Here is a 25,210-nt window from a genome sequence, read left to right on the forward strand (position 1 = left end):
ATATAACAAGTAATAGTTATGTAACCCCACATATGTGAGCATGCTGCTCGCTTGTTGCAGTAAAGGCTGTCACTTTCCCAGACAGGATTTATGTGCACAAAAACATTTAGTGGGAGTAAACCTTGATTAGTTCGGGTAGCGTGCATTAATGCTGACTGGAATATAGGGCAACAAATCAGAAATGAAGACTAACAAATGGCACGCCCCGCAGAACTTTCGAACTATCACATTTTTCTATGCTACCTCCCTAAAGGACCCATGCACTAATCCATGTGAGATTTCCTGCAGGTTAGTGGCTTTCTGCAAACAGTTGGAGGAATGGCAACATTTAAACTGGTGTGCGGGTGCGCATGCACACGTGCTCATCGGCTCGCGCCCAGGGATGCAGCCATTTTATAATATACACGCGTCTATGCGTGCATGCTATAAAATAACCTGAGCGCGCATACATGTGCACGCAATTTTAAGTAGATGCACACCTATGCGCGCAAATGCCACTTCTACTATGTAAATGGAGGGATTTTGAAAGGCATACACGCTGATACTATTACCAATTTTCCCAGTTTGTTCCCAGTTCACTGAGGTAAAGAATAGGACTTCCAAATCTCCCTAATTTAATAGCCTCTCTTCTCCCCAAATAGCCCCAAGCCTTAAAACCCCATCAATTTGCCTATTTATATTTATTTTATAACTTGCACGAAATCCATAGCAGAAGTAAAGCTACGTGGCAGATGACCCCAGTGCATGCCTGTGCACCTAGGGGTAGATTTTCAAACTCCGTCGTGCTTAAAAGCCCGGGGTTTAAGTGCGTGGCCGGGTCTTACACGCCCCGGGCCAATTTTCAAATGGCCCGGCCTTGAGTATAAACCCCAGGACGCATGTAAGTCTCGGGGCTTGAAAAAGGGGCGGTCCATGGGGCGGAGGTGGGGCAGGGCTAGAGGTGCCCAGCACAGCGGCCATTTGCTGCTGTACTGGGGGATCACGCGCTGGCATGGTGCCGGTGCGCACAACTTGCTCCTGCTCAGAGGCAAGAGCAAAAGGGAAAGTAAGAAAATTTGGGGTAGTTAGGATAGGGTTAGGGGGAGGGCAGGATAGAGAAAGGGAAAGGGAGGTTAGGCTAGGGGATTGAGAAGTTCCCTCCCAGTCTGCTCCTTAATTGGAGCAAATTGGGAGGGAACTGGGGAAGGTCCCGATGTGTCGCCTTGCGAATTGCAAAAGTAGTCCCCCCTTGCATGCACGTAAGTTTTGAAAATCTACCCCTTAAGTATTTATGCGCTAATTTCAAGGTGAAATCCGGGAATGCCCATGCTCTGCCCAGATCATGCCCACACAGGCGGCTTTTAAAATTCATTTGATGCTTGCCGGCCCAACTTGTGCTTGTATCTCCTGGTTTTGGCGCATGCCGGGCTTAAAAAATCGACCTTTTAGGATGCAAATGAGCTTCATAGTAGACTTTCCTATAAACTTTGTCACTGGGTCCAACTGAAAATGTAGTTATCCTTTTTGCAATGAAAATGTAGTTATCCGTTTTGCAAAAACCAGCCAGTGAAGTTGTCTTTGTGTGTCATTTTCACTGATTTCTGCATTAATGAGTTGTTTTGCTTGATAGTGCATCATGGAAGCTTATCAATGCAGAATTTTAGCAAACATTCCCATGTACTTGCCAGGTACTTGTAGCCTGAATTGGCCACTGTTGGAAACAGGAAGCTGGGCTTGATGGCCCCTTGGTCTGACCCAGTATGGCAATTTCTGGTGTTCTTAAAAAATTACTCCTAAAAGTTTATTTCTTGCAAAGTTAATAATTTGCTAAATTTTTCGCATACAAGCCCTATGAGTGTTATAGCATGTAAAAGCCTGAAATGTCAGTATTTTTACATACTTTGGGCTATTTTCCCAATTTTTTTTCTTTGAAATTTGTTTTTATTGAGTCATTTGCTACAGAACAAGAAACAACAGCAGAAGAAAACAGCCACAGCTAGCATATAGGCACAGGTGGAAGCATAATGCCCACATTTTTAACATTGTAAAACCCTACAAGCAGAAAACCATGCACACCCAGAAACAAACACACACATAACTCACACAAAACCGACTCAGACACATAAACCCACCAGAAGCATCCCACAGGATAAGGACAGTGGTAGAATGATTAAGTCATCTGTTGTGTCCCTCGCCAATTGAAAGCTTTAACAAGCAGTAAACATTTTTCCCACAAAACAAAATAACCTTTAAGACTTATAGAAAATCTTTGGGCCACCAGGGCCCGCTTCCAGATTAATTCCAGCTGAGCAGTCTGCTGCATCAGAGCTTTCCTGGCCTGGCTGGTGAGCTCTGCTGGCCATCAGAAAGGGCTCATTACTCATCTTAGGAACAACTCGATGAATCTCACTACTACTTCTTCGATATCACAGTACACAGCTGGGCCCACTAATGAGCAAGACGTTTTCAAGGCTTGGACTTACCACAGCTGAGCATGCACGCGTGTAAGCTATTGGACATGTCGATTCGGAAGTCAAAATCCACAGGGCTATCCAGCAGCTAAAGCTTTTAAAAGCACCGGGGCCTGACGGGCTTGTACCGGAATTTTACAAATTGCTAGATGATCATACCTTGATCCCTTTAAAAAATATGTTCCATGCTGCTCAGAAATGGGGGGAATTTGACAGGGGGCATAATCTTGCTACTGGGGTTTTGTTACCTAAGCTGGGGAAGGATCCCTCTCTCATCCCGTCTTATAGAGCTATTTCTCTCCTTAACAAAGATATTAAATTGTTGGCAGCGGTTTTGGCCCAGCGGGTGAACTCAGTGATTTCTGAAGTAGTCGCTCCGGACCAAACGGGATTTATTAAAGGGAGGCTTTCCAACTCTAATCTCTTAAAAACTTTGATAGTCTCTCTTTCCTCCATGCCTAGTAATTCCACTGGCCTTCTCCTCAGTCTTGATGTTGAAAAAGCATTTGATCATGTGGAGTGGTCATATTTGTTTCAAGTACTGGAGTGCTATAAATTTGGGGACTCTATTTTGTCTTTGGTTAAATTGTTATACAGACTACCTCAGGTGCAAATGTTGGTGAATGGGATCCTTTCAGATGTTTTCTTTTTAGTCAGGGGTACTAGGCAGGGATGTACCCTTTCTCCCTTGTTATTTGTCCTTGCTCTGGAACCCTTGGTGATTAAATTGTGAGCCCTTCGCTCATTTCGAGGCATTCAGATTCAGAAGAAGTCCATCAAATTAAGCCTTTTTGTGGAAGACATGCTGCTCCATGTGGGAAATCCTATTAACAGCTTAGGGGACATTATTCATGTTTTCAATCATTTTGGATCTTTTTCGGGGTTTCAGATCAACTCTGAGAAATCAGTGGCTTTTCTACTATCTCCCAATCTGAAAACTACTTGGGATGGGTCTTTTCCATTCACTTGGGCTGGATCTCATTTTAGGTATCTGGGCATCCAGGTGGCATATTCTGTTGAGAAACTTTATGCCCTCAATATTGATTCTGTCTTGTGCAATGTTAAGAACTTATTGCTGATTCCCACAGTTTCATCAAGACACCCCAAACCCTGGAGATATATGTACTATGCAATAACTTAAACTGAATTTCCCTCATGGAGGCAGCTAAATAATGTCTATAGATCAGCATAAAGGCATGGGACATTATCTCCGGGGAAACATCCATTCCAAGATCCTCACTTCACTTCCCAGCCAGGCGAGCGGAGAATAAATGCCTTGCCCAAATTGCAATTTTGTTAAACTTAGGCATAGTCTCAAAAAAACTTTCATTATCATCAGTGAGGACAAGTAGGGAGACATCATCATTGGTTAAACTATGACAGTAATGCCGGGCCTGAAGATAGGCAAAAAAATGTCTAGCTATGTCCCACTCCTCTCGCAATTGCTTGAAGGAGTAAAGACACGAAGAGTCAGTATCTACCAGCTTGGCCACAGAACAAAGTCCCATCACAGACCAACTTTGAAAAATGGAGTTACATAAACCAGGGATAAAATTTGGATTCCCATTCAGTCACAAAAATATTTTCCCCATTTTAATGCATGTAGAATCCTGTCTGTGAAAAAACTGATAGCTTTGTGGACAGCTCTCCAAGTGTGCAATCTCAAATTTCAACTCTGCCCATTCTGTAGTTTGCCTGCATAAAAGAGGTCACAAATTGACAGAGCAAAATACAAATCTACCCATTAGGAGTTCAATCTTTTACGCTGAAGATGAACACCTAAAAATAAGTACCAATAATAGTAGATTTAGTTCTTGGTCCATTACCTTTAAATCTAATTATTTAAAATTAGGAGGTGGCCATTAAGATTAAAAAAAAAAAAAAAAAAGAATGGTAGTGCAACTACAAAATTAAATGGAATTTAGAAAATCCTTAATCTCATCGAAAGAAACAAATCTCACAAAAAGAGCATAATTATAATTTAGAAATGTAGAACTAATGGAGGATAAAGACCATACAGCGCATCCAATCTGCCCATCCTTACTTCCTGTTCAGCTTTATAGTCTTTTACTCTCTCTCAGAGATCCTCTGTGCTTGTCCCATGTTTTCTTGAATTCTGAAACTGTACTCATCTCTATCACCTCCACAGGGAGGTTGTTCCATGTGTCCACCACCTTTCCTGTAAGAAATATTTACAGAGTCTACCCTTGGTTCCAGAGCTTCATTTCTGCTGAAAAAGGCCCACTTCCTGTGCATTCATTTCTAGGAGGTATTTAAATGTTTTTATCAAATCTCCCCATTTTCCTGCATTCCTCCAGGGTATATATGTTTAGATCTTAAAGTTTGCCCTATATACTTGTAATGAAGACCATTGACCATTTTAGTAGCTGCCCTCTGGACTAACTCCATCTGGTTTATATCATTTGGAAGGTAGGACCTCCATTTGTGGCAGTTCAATCCTGAAGGAACTGATAGAGAGCTGTAGGAAAATGGCAGGGTATGTTCACTGAAACAGTTAAATTGGTTACCAATTAAAGAACAAATCCATTTTAAAATCTTGGTTTTAATGTTTAAACTTAAGGCACTGGGCCGGGATACCTTAAACAGCTGGTTAAACCCTATGTGCCCAAGATAAATTTGTGTTTGGGGCAAGGAGCTTTGTTTTCGATACTTATGGTAAGTGAGGTATGTAGATTTGGTTTTAGAAAGAGAATGTTCTCTGTAAGGGGACCTGGTTCCTCAGGACATTAGGACTGAGTGGAATTGTTTGACATTTAGGAAAAGGGTAAAAAAGCCTGGCTGTTCCCTGAAAGTGGGAGTTAAAATCGTTGGATGTGATTGTTCATCACTGCTGTCTAAGATAAATGATGTTTCATTTTTAGGCATTTTATGATGTTTTTATTGTATTTTATAATGTTTACTTGATTTGTTGTGCACTGTTCCAATCAGCTTTTGCCGAGTGTACAGTAAATAAAAGATGGAAATAAATAAATAAATAAAATAAAAAGGGTGGGCAGCAGCTCCATGAAAACTGAAAACAGTTGGGGCACCTCTGCACAAGCTTATTCAAAATGTAGGCACCAGGTAGAATCCCACCTATTGGATTCTGTAAAGGTCAATGGAACAATGAACAGCCTTTCATGACTTTTCTCTGGAAACTGGTGATAGATGGGTATTTCTCCTTGGAGCATCATGATTGATTACACATGACACAGATTGTCCTTCAGCCCTTCAAGGATAATACAGAGGATCTGAGTTCCATAAGAGCTACCCATGGCAAGGTCCATCCATAGTCAATATCCTGAATTAGAAGTTAGAGGGTTTCCGTCAGGAAGAGGGACTGAAACCAGAGGTTGCTGCTTGTGGACTACCTGCAGCTATAATTGGAAAATAGGTCTCATACCCCTCATTCCCTAAGATCCCTACATGCTAGCCATGCTATGTGACCTACAGGTGAAAGGAAGTGTCGCCCTCCGGTCCATCAGACTAATTACCTCGAAGGAGATACTGACGGCTAGGGTGCAGAAATGGGAGTGCCAAAAGCAGACAGGCAGTAGGTATGCCATGGAGGAAATAGTGGGTAACTCACACAGTATTGTCAGCATGAGCAGCCCCCTCTGAGCGACCACTTCCTCCCCCTCACCTTCATCCACTACTCCTCCATGACCACTGCAGAACAAGCTCTCCTGACATATGCCACAGCTGCAGCAGTTGACAGCAGAAACCAACTGAGCTTTGTGACATTTTCTGGAGAACAGATTTTTCCTTCACCATGTAGCTAAATAATATTAATCCATTCTAGATAACAGAGATACTCTGGCAAAGGGGATAATTTCTCTGCCACCGATGTATTCACCAAATCAAGCATTAGCTGTACCTTAGCATTTCATATATTTGGATCTATTGTTTTTATGATTAAAATGAGACTTTCAAAAGAACTAAAGAAATGGGAAAGATGGCTGTAGGACCTTAAGAAACAAGACTGCACCCTTGAACTTTGATCTCTCGGGATCACAGTCACTTCCTTTATTAATAGATTTCAAGATTATACCCATACTATTTCCTCTTTAAATAAAATCATCCTTCCCAAGCCCTGCATGTGCAGATCAAATGTCTGAATTTCTTGTGAGCATTTGCTTGGTGGCCACACAAGATGATGAAGTATCAGTTTTTAAAATAAATACTACTAATGAAACACAGAATATAAAGCATGTCCGTTGATGCTGGCACTCAGATTAAGGGTTCTAATTACCTTTTAAACAATTTGTTACACAGAACAATCAGTGAGAACATTGTAAACATTCTTAGACTTCAAATCCACTTCAGTTCTTATTTCTAAATCTAATCTTCTGAATCATTCTCTTCTTCTAGCACATGTATTACAGAGGCAAATCCTCTGTAATGCATGTGCTAGAGTTGGAGGTTCATCAGAAGAAGCTTATCTAAAGAGATTTAGCATTACTCCGTACTGCAAATATCACTAATCAACCTATGCAGAGACAACTACAAAAATATTTACAAAAACTCTGATCAAATATTGGAAAATATGAATTACTATTATTGTAACCTCTCCTGTGGGTGCAGGCTATACAACCACGGGATCATAAAAGAATTTCAGTTTCTTTGGGGCTGGGTTGCACAGGTTAGCTCTCTGCACAAGTCTCTGTCCTGAAGGCTTGAATCCTTTTTTGATGGAGGAAAAGAAATCCTCCTTTCAGGGCCCAGAGAGACAGGGGTGCCTTTAGATGTCCTTTCTCTGGGAGAGGTATAACTCTTAAAACTGCTGCAAATGCGGTATGTGCCAATAACACACTGAGGCCTGGATTTTCTAAAATTGCAGGCCTTAGTGAATCGTGCGGTACCGGGGGGCGAAGCGGGGGGGGCAGGCCTGCGAAAGCCGGCAGCGATCGCACCATCGCGGTGCTATCACTGCCGGCTTTCGCAAACCAATAGCGCCAACCGTGAAAGGCGGTGGTATTGGGCGCGTTACTGGCGGCGATAAGAGGCCTTACCGTTTCGCCGTCAGCGATGTCTTCGCCGCGTCCGTCCCGGTGCCTCCCCGACTCCTCCCCTTCCAGTGCCGACTCCTCCCCGATCTAGCTATCGCACGCGAAAAGGGGCTATAGAAAATGACCCCCTGAGTGTCCAAAGAAAAATACTTTACGGAAGATGAATTAGATGAAGTAATGGCACAATTAACACAGACCTCAGCACCACAGATGATCTTTTTTCCCATTACAATCTTTCCTCTATCTGTGCATGTGTCTCTCTATACCTGGGCAGGGAAGCTCTTACCCTCCAGGGCTTGGAGGTTACAGAGGGGCAGCTCTTCCTTACCCAGGGCTCCCCAAAAAAGAGGTTTCCCAGAGCTGTAAGGCTCTACAAAGATTTACAAGTTATAATAAGCTGCTGTATATATAAGAATGTAAGAATCAGTCAAATAAACAATTCTGTGGCAATACAGCACTAAGTGTAATCCTAGCTCTCTAAGAGTTATGTAGGGATTGCATGCATAAAATTAGCATTAGCACGCCTAAGTAGATTGTCCACTCATATATTCTAGTTTAAAAACCTCAAGGGTACACACATTCTTGCAGTTTTTTATGTAAATGCTAACATGGGAAAGAAAGGAGCAGTTTCTGGGCGTTCCAGGATGGGGTTAACAAGGGTGCACACAAGTTGATATTTTGTAAGCAGCATATATTACCCAACTTGTGCATACACTTTTACACCTACTAACTGATTAGTGCAATTGAAATCATACTTGTCTTTTATCTATAGTTTTTGGGTGGATGATCTGTGTGAACTAGTGGGGACTGAGGATAAAGAGCAGGAGGGTGTAGATCAACTGCTGAAGATCTAGGTGAACTGGCAGAGGTATCGTCAAACTGGTGATTACAAGTACATGCGCACATAAGTAATTGCATAAGTGGAGTACGCGCATAGGGGCAGATTTTCAAAGGGTTATGTGCGTATATTACGCGCGTAACCCCGAAAACCCGCTCCTGCACGCGCCGAGCCTATTTTGCATAGGCTCGGTGACGCGTGCAAGCCCCAGGACCTGTGTACGTCCCGGGGCTTTGAAAAAGGGGCGGGAAGGGGGCAGGGTGGTCAGGGGCGGGGCCGGAGGCCTCCAGGCACAGCAGCCATTTGCTGCTGTGCCCAGGATCACGGGCCGGCCGCCGGCTGGCGTGCGCAATCTACGCCTGCCTGGAGGCAGGTGCAACTTATAGACAAAGATAATGGGGGGTTTTGGTAGGGCTGGTGGCGGGGAAGGGAGGGGAAGGTCGGGGGGCAGAGGGAATGTAGGAAGGCTGTGCGACTTGGTGCACACAAGTTGCACAATTGTGCACCCCCTTGTGCGCACTGACCCTGGATTTTATAAAATGCACGCGGCTGCGCACATATGTTATAAAAACATGCGTAGATTTGTGCGTGCCAGGTTGCGCGCACAAATTTACGCCCATGCGTAGTTTTTAAAATCTGGCCCATACTTTGTAAAATATCTGCCTCTGTGTTTATTTTTGGGTCATTACGTCTGACCCAGACTGGGCACTGTCAGAGACAAGATACTGGGCTCGATGGACCTTCGTCTGACCCAGTATGGTACTTCTTATGTTCTTATTACACATGCACTGCTACAATTATTACGCTGCTGAATATATGCATGTATTTTTATAAAATGGGTAGAGAAAGTATGGGGTAGATTTTAAAAGGTTGCACACGCGCATACACATGTATGCCCGATTTTATAACATGTGCACGCAAGCGCATGCATGTTATAAAGTCCGGGGTCGGCGCACGCAAGGGGGTGCACAATTGTGCACCTTGCGCGCGCCAAGCCCACTCCAAACCACGCTGCCTTCCCCGTTCCCTCCCAGGCCGTTCTGAAATCATTTGTCCCTATCCCCCCAGTCCACTTTCCCTTCCCTTATCTCCCCCTCCCTTTCCCCCCTACCTTTTGTGAGTTATTTTTTTGTTCCTAAACTTACTTCAGCCCTGGGGCTGAAGTAAATTGCGTGCGCTGGATCCCAAGCACAGCAGGAAATGGCCGTTGTGCCTGGAGCCTCTGGCCCTGCCCCGTCCCCTACCCACCCCTTTTTGCAAGCCCCGGGACTTACACGCATCCCGGGGCTTTATGTGTGTCGCCGGGCCTTTTTAAAATAGGTCCTATAGCCACGCGCATGTTATAAAATCCGGGGTCGGTGCACGCAAGGGGGGTGCACACTTGTGCACCTTGTATGCGCCGAGCCCTAGGGGAGCCCCGATGGCTTTCCCTGTTCCTTCTGCCCCCCCACCTTCCCCTCCCTTCTCCTATCTAACCCACCCCCCAGCCCTACCTAAATCCCCCCCCCCTATCTTTATTATTTAAGTTGCGCCTGTCTCTGGGCAGGTGTAGGTTGCACGTGCCGGCCAAGTGCCGGCGAGCGAATCCCCAGCCTGGCAGGCCTTTGGAGCCCTCTGGCCACGCCCTGCCCTGGACCGCCCACACCCGCCCCTTTTTTGGAGCCCCGGGACATACACGCATCCCGGGACTTGCGCGCATCGCCGAGCCTATGTAAAATAGGCTCGGCGCGCTCAGGAGGGGTTTAAAAGGGTTACATGCGTATATTACTCGCGTAACCCTTTAAAAATCCGCCCCATGCGCGTAACCTTTTTAAAATCTGCGCTATATGTTTTGATTCATTATGTGCATGTTGAAACAAATGCACATGTTTTGGGGGCAGAAATACATAATATTTTATAAACTGTGCAGCTCCCACCACACAGTTTATAAAATACTAGCATAAATCTCTACAGACCCCCTTGCACACACATTTGGTTCCTTGCATGCACTTTTGAAAGTGGGGATCTATGTAAAGAATCACATCTGGTTTTGATTATGGTTGAAAGACATACCTTTATTATTATTTTTTTCAGTTCCATATTTTTTCAAAAAATAATTTTCCTAACCACAACATAGAAAAAACATGTAACAGGGCAGCATGTATGCTAAGCTCCAATGCTTCATTAATTGCAAATTCTGATTTGACTGTAAGCTATTCTATTGCCTCTATTCATTTAAATTTATTGTAATCTGCCTTGAGACCCACTTTGAGAAAAGGCAGCAGGTTCATAAATAAATACATCATAATAAATAATTGTATCCTTACAGCTCAAAGAGTGGCACAGCAAATTCCAAGAAAAAACAATACAGAAGATCCCAAACTGCCCTACATTCTAGTAATTGTCCATTGCGTTTGGCAGCAGCCAGTTCATATTTGACTTAACTACAGACAGTATTCCACCAAATATTCATATCCAAAGCAGTATTATTTTTCCAGTAATTTAAAGTTAATTTTATTGCTACTGGTTAATAGGTCTGAATACAAAGCCAAAGATCTCCATATAACAATGCTATTTTTAACTCATCTTAAAATGCAAACTAATGCAGATCCATTCCCAAATCCTATGCCAACATACCTGTAAACACAACACAAAAATAGAGCATATGAAAGAGGGTACTAACATCTGTAAATCACACAGCATTTATTGTTCCCATTTCTCATTACTTTTGCCAGTATCCAAATTGCTGTATATGCAACAAAATACATGGATAACAAAATTGGTAGGTGTCAACTTTCAAAGGGTTTGGGTTCCTAACTTTTGGAGGTAGGCTCCTAAATTGTCTCTTTTGAAAATGTAATAGTGCTGAGTGCCTACATTTAGTCTCCTTGTTTCATTAGGCTTCTACATTTAAGAGCCTATACATCGCTCCCAGACCACTCCTGAACGCCCGCTCCACCGACAGACATTTTTATCAGGTCTCGGGGGTCTGGAGGGTGGGGGGTGGTAATGAATTTATTGTGAACATCTTGGGGAGGGGTCACGAGGGGGGACAGGTTTCATTCATTCAGCAACTCTGGGGGGGGCAGGGGGGGGGCTACTGTTTTTCGCAGGGCTGGGGGCAAGGAAACAAAGTTAGGATCTGAGCCCTGATTTTCAGAACTAGGCAAATGAAAAGCAGACCTAAATTTAGAATCTCAAATGTATGTGAATTTTCAGCTGAAAACTTAGGGAACCACAGATCAGCTGAATATAGCATCTACCTTACCCCTAGATTTATTATTTTGCTTTCAAATTGAAAAAGTTTGCCTGACATCACAATTTGGGCTGGGGAGAGGGAGAGAGAGAGAGAGAGACTCTTTATAAGGCTCTAATATAAGTAAAGAATTTATAAAATTGTAAGAGGGGCAACTAGTAGTAACTCAGGGTGAGGTTTTGGTAGTGAGCTAGGTTTTGGGGGGCAGTTTTACATGCACAGTCAGAGGTACGAACATCAGTGAAGATTTTATATGATTTAGAATGATGAAAGGTACACAAAGAAGAGATTTGTACATTGTACTCTCGACCTAGCTTGACAGCAGCTAGGTAGAGAGTGCATCAAACTAGGTTGAGAGTTCATTGTACAAATCTCTTCTTTTTATACCTTTCATCACTCCAAATCACATAAAATCTTCAATGATGTCTACTGTGCTGTTTGTACCTGTGACTGTGCATGTAAAACTGCCTCCCAAAACCTAGCCCACCACCAAAACCTCACCCCGAGTTCAGAATGGCCCCTCTTACAATGGTATAAAAAGTTGCCTAATATGTGTGCCTCCCCAGGAGCTCTCTCTCTCTCCACCCCACCCCCCCAAAATGGGATTTGCAATAAATATCGCAAAGCACCCTTCATTTTAATAATCTGCCCAAATTCCTCCCATTTGATGATAGGGCCCTAACGTGATTTGAAAAATGACCCTCTTAGGAAACTAAATTTAAAGCTCAACTTTATTTGGAATACCAGCCCCAGAAGGTTTTGCTTCTGTATCTAGACCCAATATTCAGATTTAATTCCATATTCAGATCTCTTTCCCATACCTTTTCATTACCAATACAACTTGTGCAAACCATGTCTTTAAGCAATTTGTGAAAACCTGAAATTTGCTTACAGGTTGAAATTACTTTGTAATAAATGTGTTCAATCTGTAACCTCTCAGAGAGAGAGAGCTCATATTAATCTTGCTGAATAAGATACAATGCCTAAGTTGAAGCCAAACAAAATACTGTGCTTTCAACAAACCAAACTCTTGCTGTTATTCACCAAATGATTTTAGCTTATTTCCACTGTTCAAATTATTAATTGACCAATTAACTTTCCCTTACCAAGACTTACAGTTAATGATCTCCTTATTGATTTAAAATGGAACATTGTTACAAATGGGCATCATTGCCATAGACTTATAAGTCACCCAATTTCCTTATCAAATCTGAAAAGTCACTATAGTTGCTTGGAGCATGTGATTTTCTAATAGTGACAGTATACGCATTCCTGAAAGGAGTCAAAGTGGTAAAGGTTCTGTCAATGCTTCTTCTAATAATAACCATATAGGCATATCTGGCATCTCTTTACTTGTAACCTGAAACTATCCTGTTTCAGTAAAAGCACTTGGTGGTATAAAGCAAAATCCAGAAAATTAACTCCTTTTGCCAATTTAAATTTACCCAATGTTATCCTATGAATCTTTGATTTAGAAACTGAGAAAGGACACTACCCAATATTTTGTATAATCTATCCTTGAAAGGCAGTGGCATCATACTAAAATATAATTTAACTTGAGAGCAATAATAATTTTAATAGCTTATTTATTTATTTATTTATTTATTTATTTTTAATTTTTATATACCGAAGTTCCTGTAGGGACTACAAATCACTCCGGTTTACATAAAACGAAGAACTGCTCAACAGAGAGCGGAGCTTTACATGTAACCGTATAACATATGGAACAGTATAACTGGTTGACAATTTAACATAGTGCTAATTAAAGTAATAATATTTTAACTGGTAATAAATAAAGAAATATAATATTTTATATAAGAAGTATAACTATTTAACGTAGCAATAAATATAAATATAAGCAATGCCAAATATATATATGAAATAAAGTGAATTTTTGAGCTCAAAGATAATTGTCCAGTTGCAGATTCTTAAAAGTAGTACTTGATACAGTGTCCATAGTTAAGGGATACCTGGTAATTAGGAAGTCTGTCAGTCACAGTAAGATTAAGCGTCTGGGAAAGCTTGTTGGAAGAGAAAAGTCTTCAGTCTTTTTTTGAATTCTTGATGACTGGGTTCTAGTCTAAGATCTGGGGGAAGCATGTTCCACTGGTGTGGGCCTGCTGAAGATAGCGCTCGTTTGCTCAATGATGATTTTATTTGCGGAGCATGCAGTGTTCCTCTGTATGCGCTTCTGATTGGTCTGGAGGAAGTGTGCGGTTGGAGTTGAGAGCTTAATGTAATGGGGCTAGATTGTTTGTCGCTTTGTGGATGATAGTGAGTACCTTATAGAGTATCCTTTGTTTAATGGGGAGCCAATGTAAGTTCCGAAGGATTGGGGTGATATGATCTTTTTTGTTAGTGCTAGTTAGAATTCTAGCCGCTGAATTCTGAACCATCTGTAATGGTTTGATAGTGTTGGCGGGAATACCTAGTAGCAGGGAGTTGCAGTAGTCGAGCTTGGAAAGAATGATGGATTGTAGTACTAGCCTGAAGTCGGAGAAGTGAAGGAGGGGTTTAAGTTTTTTGAGGACTTGCAGTTTGTAAAAGCAGTCCTTTGTGGTATTGTTTACGAACTTTTTTAGGTTTAGATGATTATCAAGCCATGCTCCAAGGTCTCTGACGTCAGATGAGAATGAGTTGTTTGTGTTTGGTAGAGAAAGGCTGGAAGAGATTGTGCGTGGATCCTGGGAGACAATGAGCATTTTGGTTTTATTAGCATTCAATACTAAGTTGAGGCTTGAGAGTAGATTTTTGATGGGCTGTAGGCATTCGTTCCAGTACGTGATGGTTTTTTGAAGGGATTCTGTGATCGGAAGGAGGATTTGTATGTCGTCTGCATAGAGGTAATGGGTAAGCTTAAGGTTTGAGAGTAGATGGCAGAGAGGGAGGAGGTAGATATTGAAGAGGGTGGGTGAAAGTGATGATCCTTGTGGGACTCCTTGCTCTGTCAGGATTGGATGCGATTCTTTGTTGTTTATCCTTACTTTGTAGAATCTGTTTCTTAAGAAGGAATGGAACCATCTAAGGGCTGTGCCTTTGATACCTATGTTGGCTAGTTGGTCTATTAGCGTAGAGTGTTTTACCGTATCAAATGCAGCGGAAAGATCCAGGAGAATGAGCAGGTAAGATTGTTTATTCTCCAGATTAACGAGGATTGTGTCAGTGAGAGATAGTAAGAGCGATTCGGTGTTTAGGCGTTTTCGGAATCCATATTGAGCTGGGGATAGAATGTTATGATCTTCCAAATAATCTGACAGTTGCTTGTTGACAATTTTTTCCATCAGTTTGGCGATAAGTGGTAAGTTTGCGATGGGTCTAAAATTAGCTGGGTCTGATGGGCAAGCGTTTGGTTTCTTTAGTAATGGTTTCAGTATTGCCAATTTTAACTGGTTAGGAACTAAACCTTGAGAAAGGGATGTGTTGATAATTTCTGCAATTGGTTTTGAGATGGTGTTTGGTATGGCGATGAGGAGATTTGTTGGTATTGGGTCAGATGGGTGGGAGGAAGGTTTGAATTTTTTGAGTGTGTTTTCAATCTCCAGTGAAGAAGTGAGCTCGAATGAATCCAGGCTTGTGGTTTGTTGCGGCAAGGATGTGAGATGGTGTGTTAGGGTAAGGCTGTTGGATGTGATTGATTGGGTAAGGTTGGTGATTTTTGTTTTGAAGTAGTTGGCTAGTTCGTTTGCTTTGTTGAGAGCTTGGTGGTCTGGGATAGTAGGAGGAGATGGTTTGGTTAAAGAGGAGACGTAGGAGAAAAGAGCCTTTGAGTCGAATATAAAGTGGTGTATTTTTTTTCCGTAGAATTCTTTCTTTGTTCTAAGGATTGTATTCCTATAGTTGTTGAGGAGGGATTTGTAGATGGCATGTGTTGAAGTGGTTGGGTTTCTTCTCCAGCTTTGTTCTTTTTTTCTAAGAGAGATTGTTTAAGGGATTTAAGTTCGGGTGTAAACCAAGGTTTCCTATTGTCTAGTGTAGGTTGTATGGTTTTGGTTGTAGTTGGGCAGATTTGATCTGCAATTTTATTGTTAATATTGATCCAAGAGGTAGTTGGAGCTTCCAATCTTTCCTACCAGGATATATAGAAAGGTGAATATTTAGCTTTCAAATTCCTTGCAAATAGAACTAATCTCTCAAAATTCCTACCTGTTGTCTCCTCTAGACTATATACAAACCAGACCCTTAAATATTTAATAGCAACAGCATTTCACTTAAAGGGATATAGTGACATATCAGCTCTGGTTCAGGAGTAGAGCAACTGACTATGCCCAATTAACACTCGGGCTGATACAGTACAGTGCACTCCAACGGAGTGCACTGTACTGTATCAGCCCGGAGTGCACTGTTAACCCGCCATTGGACACGCGTTTTCGACACGCTAACATTACCCCTTATTCAGTAAGGGGCCGAAAACGCGCGTCCAGCCCCCCGAACCTAATAGCGCCCGCAACATGCAAATGCATGTTGATAGCCCTATTAGGTATTCCCGCGCGATTCACAAAACAAAGTGTGCAGCCAAGCCGCACATTTTGCTTTCAGAAATTAGCGCCTACCCAAAGGTAGGCGCTAATTTATTCGGGCACCGGGAATGTGCACAGAAAAGCAGTAAAAACTGCTTTTTTATCCGGTTATATTGTTCAATCTGTTCTATGGTTCCATGTAAAGTTCCATATATCCGGTTATATTGTTCCATCTGTTCTATGGTTCCATGTAAAGCCCCTTTCTCTTTTGGGCAGTTCATCGTTTTATGTAAACCGGAGTGATTTGTAGTTCTCACAAGAACTTCGGTATATAAAAATTAAAAATAAATAAATAAATAAATAAAATAGATTTTCTGTGCACCCTCCGACTTAATATCATGGCGATATTAAGTCGGAGGTCCCGAAAGTTTCCAAAAGTAAAAAAATAAATAAATTTTAAGTCGGCCGGCAGCTGTCGGGTCGAAAACCGGACGCTCAATTTTGATGGCATCCGGTTTCTGAGCCCATGGCTGTCAGCGGGCTCGAGAACTGACACCGGCAAAATTGACGTCGGCTGTCAAACCCGCTGACAGCCACCGCTCCGGTCCAAAATGAGGCGCTAGGGACATGCTAGTGTCCCTAGCGCCTCCTATTGCCTGTTTTTACCGCCAGACCTCATTTGAATAGAGAATCGCGCGCACAGAAGAGTGGCCTGTGCCCGCTCTCCCGCGGACTTTACTGTATCGGCCCGACTGTGACCAGAGATTATGGAAATGTTCTTGATAGTTGGCAGCAGGGAAGGGATAGAGTCAACTGTAATATAAGCCAATAAATTATCTGCATAAATTGATATTTTACATTCCACATGATTACATTTTGATCTTTTATTTTTGTATCCTGCCAAATTGCAATAGCTAAAGGATCTAGGGCAATATTGAAAAAGAGAGGTGACAGAGGACAGCCTTGCTCTGTTCCACTTTATAAAGAATAGTATCTGAACTGAAACTGTTAATAAATAATCTTGATGATGGCAAAGTATGCAGTAGATTAATCATTTGAATGAATTTCGGATCAAGGCCAAACTATTCTTTAATTTGAAAAAGATAAGCCCCCCTCAATATGATCAAAAGTTTTTTCAGCATTCAGGGATAAAGCTACGATTGAGCCTTTCTGAGAACATAAGAACCTAAGAACTGTCATACTGAGTAAGACCGAGGATACATCAAGCCCAGTATCCTCATTCCAACAGTGGCCAATCCAGGCCACAAGTACCTGGCAGGATCCCAAAGGCAAATAGATCCCATTCGTGTAGTGATAAATAGTGGATGTTTCCTAATTCAACTTGGATAATATCAGTTTATGGATTCTCCTCCAGGAATTTGTCCAAACCTTTTTTAAACCCATCTATGCTAATTGCCTTAACCATATCCTCTGGCAATGATTCCAGAGCTTAATTATACATTAAGTATAGAGCTTAATTATACATTAAAAACATGCTCCCCCTCACAAATGGCTGGCTTGACCAAAGAAATCGGACATGAAGCTCAAAATGCCACAAATACACCGGCTCTAAATCAGACGGATGCATGGCAGTTAACTCATGCGCCAAGCACACGCCCCAAGGAAAACACTTCCATGCAACCAGGGATTCCAGCTTTCTGTGGGCCCACTAAGATCTGCAACAGAATGGACACGCCGGAGTGGAGAGAATGAGACGGGATTTAAGGAAGCTGGAAGAGTGGTCGGAGCACAAGATGGCACCGGCTGTCCATTGCTCCTACCATATGACAGGGGCTGACCAATGACACCGGTAGTACCTGAGACATAGTGAGGGCAAAGGCTATCGGTGCCATTTTGAATATCGGCAGCCGACAGCCCGAGTGCAGGAGATCACTCCAGGACCCCCGCTGGACCACCAGGGACTTTTGGCAAGTCTTGGGGGGTCAGGAGGGTGGGGGTTTATTCATTAATGATATGTTGTATTCGTGGGTGTTCGCCATACGTTTTGTGACCCCCATGAATACAACGAATATGGCATATACGTTGCGGATTGCCAATACGTTGCAAACGAATGCACACCCCTACTAAATCATGGTTTTGCCTCAACTTCACCAAATAAGTCTTAAAAGTATAACTTTTCCAGCTAAGTAAGGGGTCTATTTACTTAGCCATGATAAAAAAAAATCAAATATTGCACATTATTTCATGTAATACATAAGGGGCATCTCAAGGCTAATATGGAAAATATTGCTTCATCCACTGCAATATAATATCACTTTGCATGCTGCGATATATCACTTCACGTGTTGCGATATTATATTGTTTCATGCACTATTTTTTGACTATAAAACCCAGCTTCCTGCAGCTGCTGCTCTGAGGGTTGTTTAGGCATGGTAGGGAGGATCTTGCTGAAAGAGGAGAGGATTTCATTGTTTATGGAATGCTTTACTATCTACTTGTATTCTGTCGTCTTAATTTTTCCTATTGTTTAGTGTCTCTACCTGTGTGTGCAAGGAGCATAAGTATGTTTGTAGTGTCTGTCCTGTTTGTCTGTATGTCCTTCTATGTTTAGAGTTTGATAGGGCTGAGTGTATGGGCATGCAAGGAGTAAGAATTGTGAGTGTTAGGGGTGTGAGTGGGCATGGCAGGAGTGTGACATTTGAAATGGCAGATACCAGCGTGTCCGTGAAGCGTTAGGCCCGCGCACCCAGGTTACTGTATAGGCGCTGTATAGCGCTCTATACAGTAAAATGGGTTGCGCAGGCCTAACGCTTCACGGACGCTTCTTAGACGCAGCTTGCATTTGCAAGCTATTTACATACAGGATCGAGCGGTAGGTGAGCTGGACTGTGCGTGCGGCAACCGCGGGTGCGCCGGGCACTAACGCAGCTTTTCCTACCACTCGTTACTGGATTGACCTGATAGTGAGGATAGAGAGAAGGGCCAAGTGAGGAGGGAGGGCATGGAGCAGAGGAGGGAAGAGGATGTCCGGAGTACAAGATGGGAGAGTGGTGGTAGAGGTTAGAGACAGAGGAGTAAAGTGAGGGGGTGGGCAGAGATAGTGGGAGGAGGGTGGTAGAGAGCAGAGGTCAGGAGAGTGTGGAGGGAGAAGCAAGGTAGGGAAGGCAGAGAGAGTTTTGTGAGCAGAAGAGCCTGTGGCCAGAGCAAATGAAGGTGGAGGTGGAGAAAGGGAGGAGATGGAGCATGAGAGAGAGCACCTTAAACCACATCAGAAGTGGCAATCCCACCAACAGGCAGCTAAACTGAAGGCAGGCAGTAGAAACATGCCCACAAATTCTCAAAGGATGAAAGAGAAATGCTAATAGAGGGTCTGTTATACAGTCTAAGTTATACAGTCCTTATTGGTTGTTTTTCTTCTCCCCTGCTGTTGAAGCAGGGAGCTATGCTGGAAATGCGTGATGTATCAGTCTTCTCCCATGCCGTTGAAGCAGAGAGCCATGCTGGATATGCATCGAAAGTGAAGTATCAGACACATTTGGTTTGGGGTAGTAACCGCCGTAACAAGCCAGCTACTCCCCGCTTTGTGAGTGCGAACCCTTTTTTCTTCTCCCCTGTCGTTGAAGCAGAGAACTATGCTGTATATGCATTGAAGGTGAAGTATCAGGCTTATTTGGTTTGGGGTAGTAACCGCCGTAACAAGCCAGCTACTCCCCTCTTTGTGAGTGTAAATCCATTTTTCCACATTTCCTCTTGCTGTTGAAGCTTAGAGCGATGTTGGAGTCACAGTAAGCATGTGTATGTTTATTGAATAAGGGTATTGTCTCCAGGCAGTAGCTGTCATTCTGGTGAGTCACCCACTCTTCATTGGCGGCCTCTTGACTTTATGGATCCACAGTGTTTATCCCACGCCCCTTTGAAGTCCTTCACAGTTCTGGTCTTCACCACATTCTCCGGAAGGGCATTCCAGGCATCCACCACCCTCTCCGTGAAGAAATACTTCCTGAGGAAGATTCAGAACCAATGTCAGGAAGTATTTCTTCACGGAGAGGGTGGTGGACGCCTGGAATGCCCTTCCGGAGGATGTGGTGAAGACCAGAACTCCATGCAAGCCCTGGGACTTACGCGCGTCCCGGGGCTTGCGCGCGCCACCAAGCCTATGCAAAATAGGCTCGGCACGTGCAGGGGGTGTTGGGGTAGGTTTTCGGGGGGTACGCACGTACCCCTTTGAAAATCTACCCCACTGTTGTTTAGAAAAGAGGAAATAGCCACTGTAGCTCTCTGTAGTTCAAAGATGAGGAACCATTTATTCTGACTTAGTAAGAAATGAAGCAAGGATGTGCACCTGACTTCTAACATGTAATTGCAGGACCCATGTCTTCTTCCCTCCTTATATTTCTTGGTTGGGATAGTGACTCTAAGTAGCAGGAAACAAAGAAAATAGAACTGCATTTCTGTCAAGCCAGATCTGGTCTAGGAAGTATAAAAAGGAGATCACTGCAACATACTGTTGACACAGCTTGAGCAATGACTCCCGAAACTCATTCAAGATGACCCCCTGTGTCCAGCACACTGACAATTTCCCCAACCCATACCACCTTTTTCAGTGACATTGCTGATGCTGCCAGGGGGAATCACTGTTCAGAGAAGTATCTCCTGTATATATTATTTTTCTCTGAGCCATTTTCATAAGTGGCCCTGTATATATATCTATATTCTCTTGTTATATTCAGATTACCAGCTAGGCTAATATATTATCAGACACTTTATTATTATATTGTACTACTAATTACATTGCTTAGGATTTTGGGAAGTGTGCAGTGGGTTATACTGCTGGTGTTAGTTTGTGTAGGAATAAAGTTTACATATATCTGACCAAACACTATATAACCACAATGACATTGCTTATCAGTACATTGCTGTTGCATGTATTGATCATTGCCTTTTTCAGAATATATATATATATTTGCCAGTATCTCTCTGTGTGTATTTCTTATTTCTGCCAGCTAATACAAGGCAATCACCACACTGCAACACCTCAAAGAGAAAATCACAAGAAGCAACAAATATCAAAATGAGACTGGAGGAGGAGTTTCCTATCCAATAACCCTGATCCCAATGGAGAAGCGGCTGAGAGAGCAACTGGGTCCTGATGCATTAGAGGGTATGGTTGAAGAACTGGACACAGATCAAGAGGTGGCAAGTATGAGTTACATAATAGTGTGGGGGTGGGAAGGGGAACCCACATGTGTAATAATGTAGAAAAACTTAGAACATATGTGAAGGCCTTTAATGTCTATTGAAACTTACATCCTAATTTGTTTCCTATCACAGGCCTCAGAACTGAGGACCCAAAAGCAGCAGCCAGCATCCTGAATAGACAGCTTCAGTAGTGACAATTCCTGAGGAGGAGGACCTACAAGAGCTGGCGACTCTACAGGAACAGTAGACAGAGGCTCCACTGGATGATCAGTCAGTACCTCAGCAGAAGGAGTGTCCACAAAAAGAGGCAGAGCCTCTGGAGGAGGTGGAAGAAGAGGCAGAAAACTTCCTCCTTGGAAATATCTCATTCAATGGGTTCAAACAAGTTGCCTGGGGTTGGTGTCCCGAATGCGCTGTCAGCTCTAATGCATTTATGCTTCTTATTCTTGTATATCAGTGAGCCCTCCATGGAGGGCTCACTGACTCCTGTTTATTACACTTTCACACTTTGCTCAACTGTGGCAGAGCAGTGGATCTGGGAAGTAGCATTACAGAAAAGGGAGTTTTGCTCAAAGAACTCCTGCTTAATTTGACACAAAAGGAGCCCAAGGAGGCCCTGCTCCCAGAGGAGAAACAACTTGGACTTTTCACTAACCAGCCACAGTCATGGTAGTTGGCTGTGTCATGGTCTGGTCCCAGATATTTGTAACTAATATTGTGGCCATCAGTGATGGGCATCTTTCGGCCACATGCACAATCCTTGAAGCCACTAGAAGTGGCTTTCTTGAGCCAGACAATCCTTTTTTTTTATATTTTGATAGCACTGAAAAGTGTTGTTGAGGGTCTGCTGAGGCAGAAAGGCAACTCAAATAAAGTTTAAAAAATGAAAACTACAAAATATCAAATCAGAGAAAGAGGGTACATATCGGTGAGGAAGCTCGGACAAAAAAGACTGTGGCTCATGAGGTAGCAAGTACATGGGAAGTTCTGCACATGATCAGTAGAGCAAAAGTTCTATGAGCTAGGAGGGAAGACTCCAGTTGGCAATATCAGATGATAACACCCGCATGTCATAGCTAATTCAGCACTATTTGTCAATGGAGAAAATAAAGTATACATTTAATATATTAAGGTACCTTTTCAATAGGGTCTCAATCTTCATGGATGAGCTATTTAGCTATTAGAGGACTGCCTTCCAGCTAATCTGTGATTTGTCTTGTCTGTTGTCTCTTAATTGATGCAACAGGAGCCAACCCGAATTGGTTGAGATATTTCTTCCCCAAGCCTGCTGTGCTTCTTGCTAATTCACTGTTTATAATTGTGTTTGTATGATTTTAGCTCTTGGGTAATTATCATGTCCTCATTGTACGAGTATATTTCCTAAGTGCAACTATACAGATAGCATAACTCAGCCTTTACCTTGCAGACAGAGGAGGCTACTTCTTCAACTCTAAACTTTATTAAAAGGTAAAACAGGTAAACTGAATTTTACTGTAAATAAATTGGTGAAAAGAGAAACCAGCACAGTCTGAGTCACAGAAAACAAGAGGATTCTTCCACAGGGCTAGAGCAGGTCAGTTACTGAAGCACACTAGCCAAGCAGAGCTCACTGGACACAGGAGGCAAAAACTCCAAGGTTTCAGATCAGAGGTTAACCCTTCAGAGCCAGCTGCACTGAATACAGAAGCATTAACCATGTAAGCCAACCACCAGTTAGCATTGTAACAGAAAACAAATAATACAAGATAAAAGCATGAACATTAGCAAACAGAAACAGGAAAACCTACTGTAAAGCAGGACACTGTGAAAAACAGGACAACATGACAGTAATTCTTATCTTCCTACTTGTACTCTGGCTGGTTTGTAAGTTCTGTGTTACTGTTCCTGCCTGAATGCTGATCTGTTTGCATTTCATGGTTCCTGGCTTTGACCCTGCTTCTGCCTGTTGGACTTGTGGCTTGTTACTAAAATACTGTACACTTTGGACCTCTGATAGGATGTCTCGAGGCATGGAGGTGAGAGGTACTCCCCTTAAGGGAACAAATCTGCCAACTTTGACAGAAGAGATTGAAGGGTGTCCACCTTGCCACTTGCTGCTAGTGAGTCAAAGAAAGTCTTCACCAATTCTGCCACCTGGTCTATGTGTTGCTTACTATCTCCTTTGATCAGGAATGGGGAAGAGGCATCCTACTCTAAGATCAGTAGGAGGTCATCCTCCTGAGAAGTTCCTAGTGGACTCTAGGAGGGAGTCACCTCGTGGGTCAACTGTGCTGGTGGACGCATTGAAACCAGAGGTACAATGGAGGATATTGAATCCGGAGTCTTCAAATGAATTCCCTGATCAAGGAACTTGGATGGAGCCAAAGATGTCAACATGGAGGGAAGTAAATGTAATTTTATTAAAATTTTAGCTAAAATTTAAATCATGCATATACATTGTAAAGATTCTGAAAACCTGACTGGCTGGGGGTCCTCCTGGATAGGTTTGGGAACCACTGTACTAGGGATCGAGTCTCTCTTAAGGTTTACTACTAAAACAAAAGTTGCCACCAAGAACTGGAAACCAGATTCAGAAACTCTCATTAAAAATCAATCAGGCTCTTACCTAAATCACACGATTGCACCAGCCCTTATTGAAAGTTTAATCATCCCCTTGTAGGACACTAGCAGATTAATTAGTAAATACACCTCTAAATTTAAAATACTCTAATTCCAACTCCCGTAGTAACCTAAACTTAACTAGGAACTCAACAAAATTAAGATGAAGGCATCAGTCCAGCAGTAAGAGGGAGGCTTTCTAATCTTTTGCATTGAGTGTCACATGTATGATTTTTTACCGCCAGTGATAGATTGTATGTGTGCACCCGGTGCAAAGAGCTCCTGGTTCTCGAAGAACAAGTCCAATCTCTGGAGGCTAGATTGGCAGACCTGGAGGAGCTGAGGCAGACAGAGAAGTACATTGATGAGACCTTCAGGGACATAGTAGCCAAGTTCTTGGATTAGTTCTTGGAGGAGAAGTCCATTAACTGTTATTAATCAAATTGACTTAGGGAATAGCCATTGCTATTACTGGCATCAGTAGTATGGGATCTACTTAGGGTTTGGGTACTTGCCAGGTACTTGTAGCCTGGGTTGGCCACTGTTGAAACAGGATGCTGGGCTTGATGGACCCTTGGTCTGACCCAGTATGGCAATTTCTTATGTTCTTATTGCTAGTTGAGAAACACAGTAGTGGTTACCCACATCCTGGCCAGGGACCCTGACACGCAGGCAGTTTTTAGGGATATGATTTTTATTTTATTTCTTTATTTATTTTATTTAAAAGTTTTATATACCGCACAATGGGTAGGGAACTATCCGTCTAGGCGGTTTACATAATCACACATACATAATTAAGCAATACATAAATACAAATTAAAATTTTCAGGATAGACAATTATATTGACAAGCATAATGTAATATGATAAACTTTGATATAAATTGTATGCACAGGTAAAAAGGTGGGTTTTTAATAGTTTCTTAAATTCTGTACGGTTAGCTGTCAGTCGGATATGTTCTGGGAGTGAGTTCCACAGTATTGGACTGGCTACAGAGAATGCTCGCTTACGAGTCAAAGCTAAACTAACGGATTTTATTGATGGTACTTCTAAAATGCATTTGTCAAGGGTACGGAGTTGTCTAGTCGGTCTGTAGATTCTTAATAATGAACATAGCCAGATAGAGTTAGTATTGTAGAGTAGGTTGTGTATTGTAAACAAAATTTTATACGTTATACGATATGAAACTGGAAGCCAGTGCAGGTATTGTAAAATAGGGGTGATGTGGTCTCTCCGGGATACATTACATAACATTCGGGCAGTTGCGTTTTGTATTCATTGTAGAGGTTGTATAGTGGATTGAGGTAAACCGAGGTACAGTGAATTACAATAGTCTAATGAGGATAGGATTAGAGCCTGGGTGATCAATCGAAAATCATTCAGAAGAAGAAGTGGTTTAAGCTTTTTTAACATGTAAATTTTGTAGAAAGATTTTTTTACAATTTCGGATATGTGGTCAGTCAT

General features: G+C 42.5%; 1 protein-coding gene across 3 annotated transcripts in view; it reads right to left on the reverse strand.

Moving 5' to 3' along the window:
- SLC25A21 (solute carrier family 25 member 21) overlaps positions 1-25,210 on the reverse strand; it is an 847,107-nt gene that overhangs the window by 271,188 nt on the left and 550,709 nt on the right. The window lies entirely within an intron of this gene.

This window comes from Rhinatrema bivittatum, chromosome 4 (genome assembly GCF_901001135.1).
Source record: "Rhinatrema bivittatum chromosome 4, aRhiBiv1.1, whole genome shotgun sequence".
NCBI classification, from domain to species: domain Eukaryota; kingdom Metazoa; phylum Chordata; class Amphibia; order Gymnophiona; family Rhinatrematidae; genus Rhinatrema; species Rhinatrema bivittatum.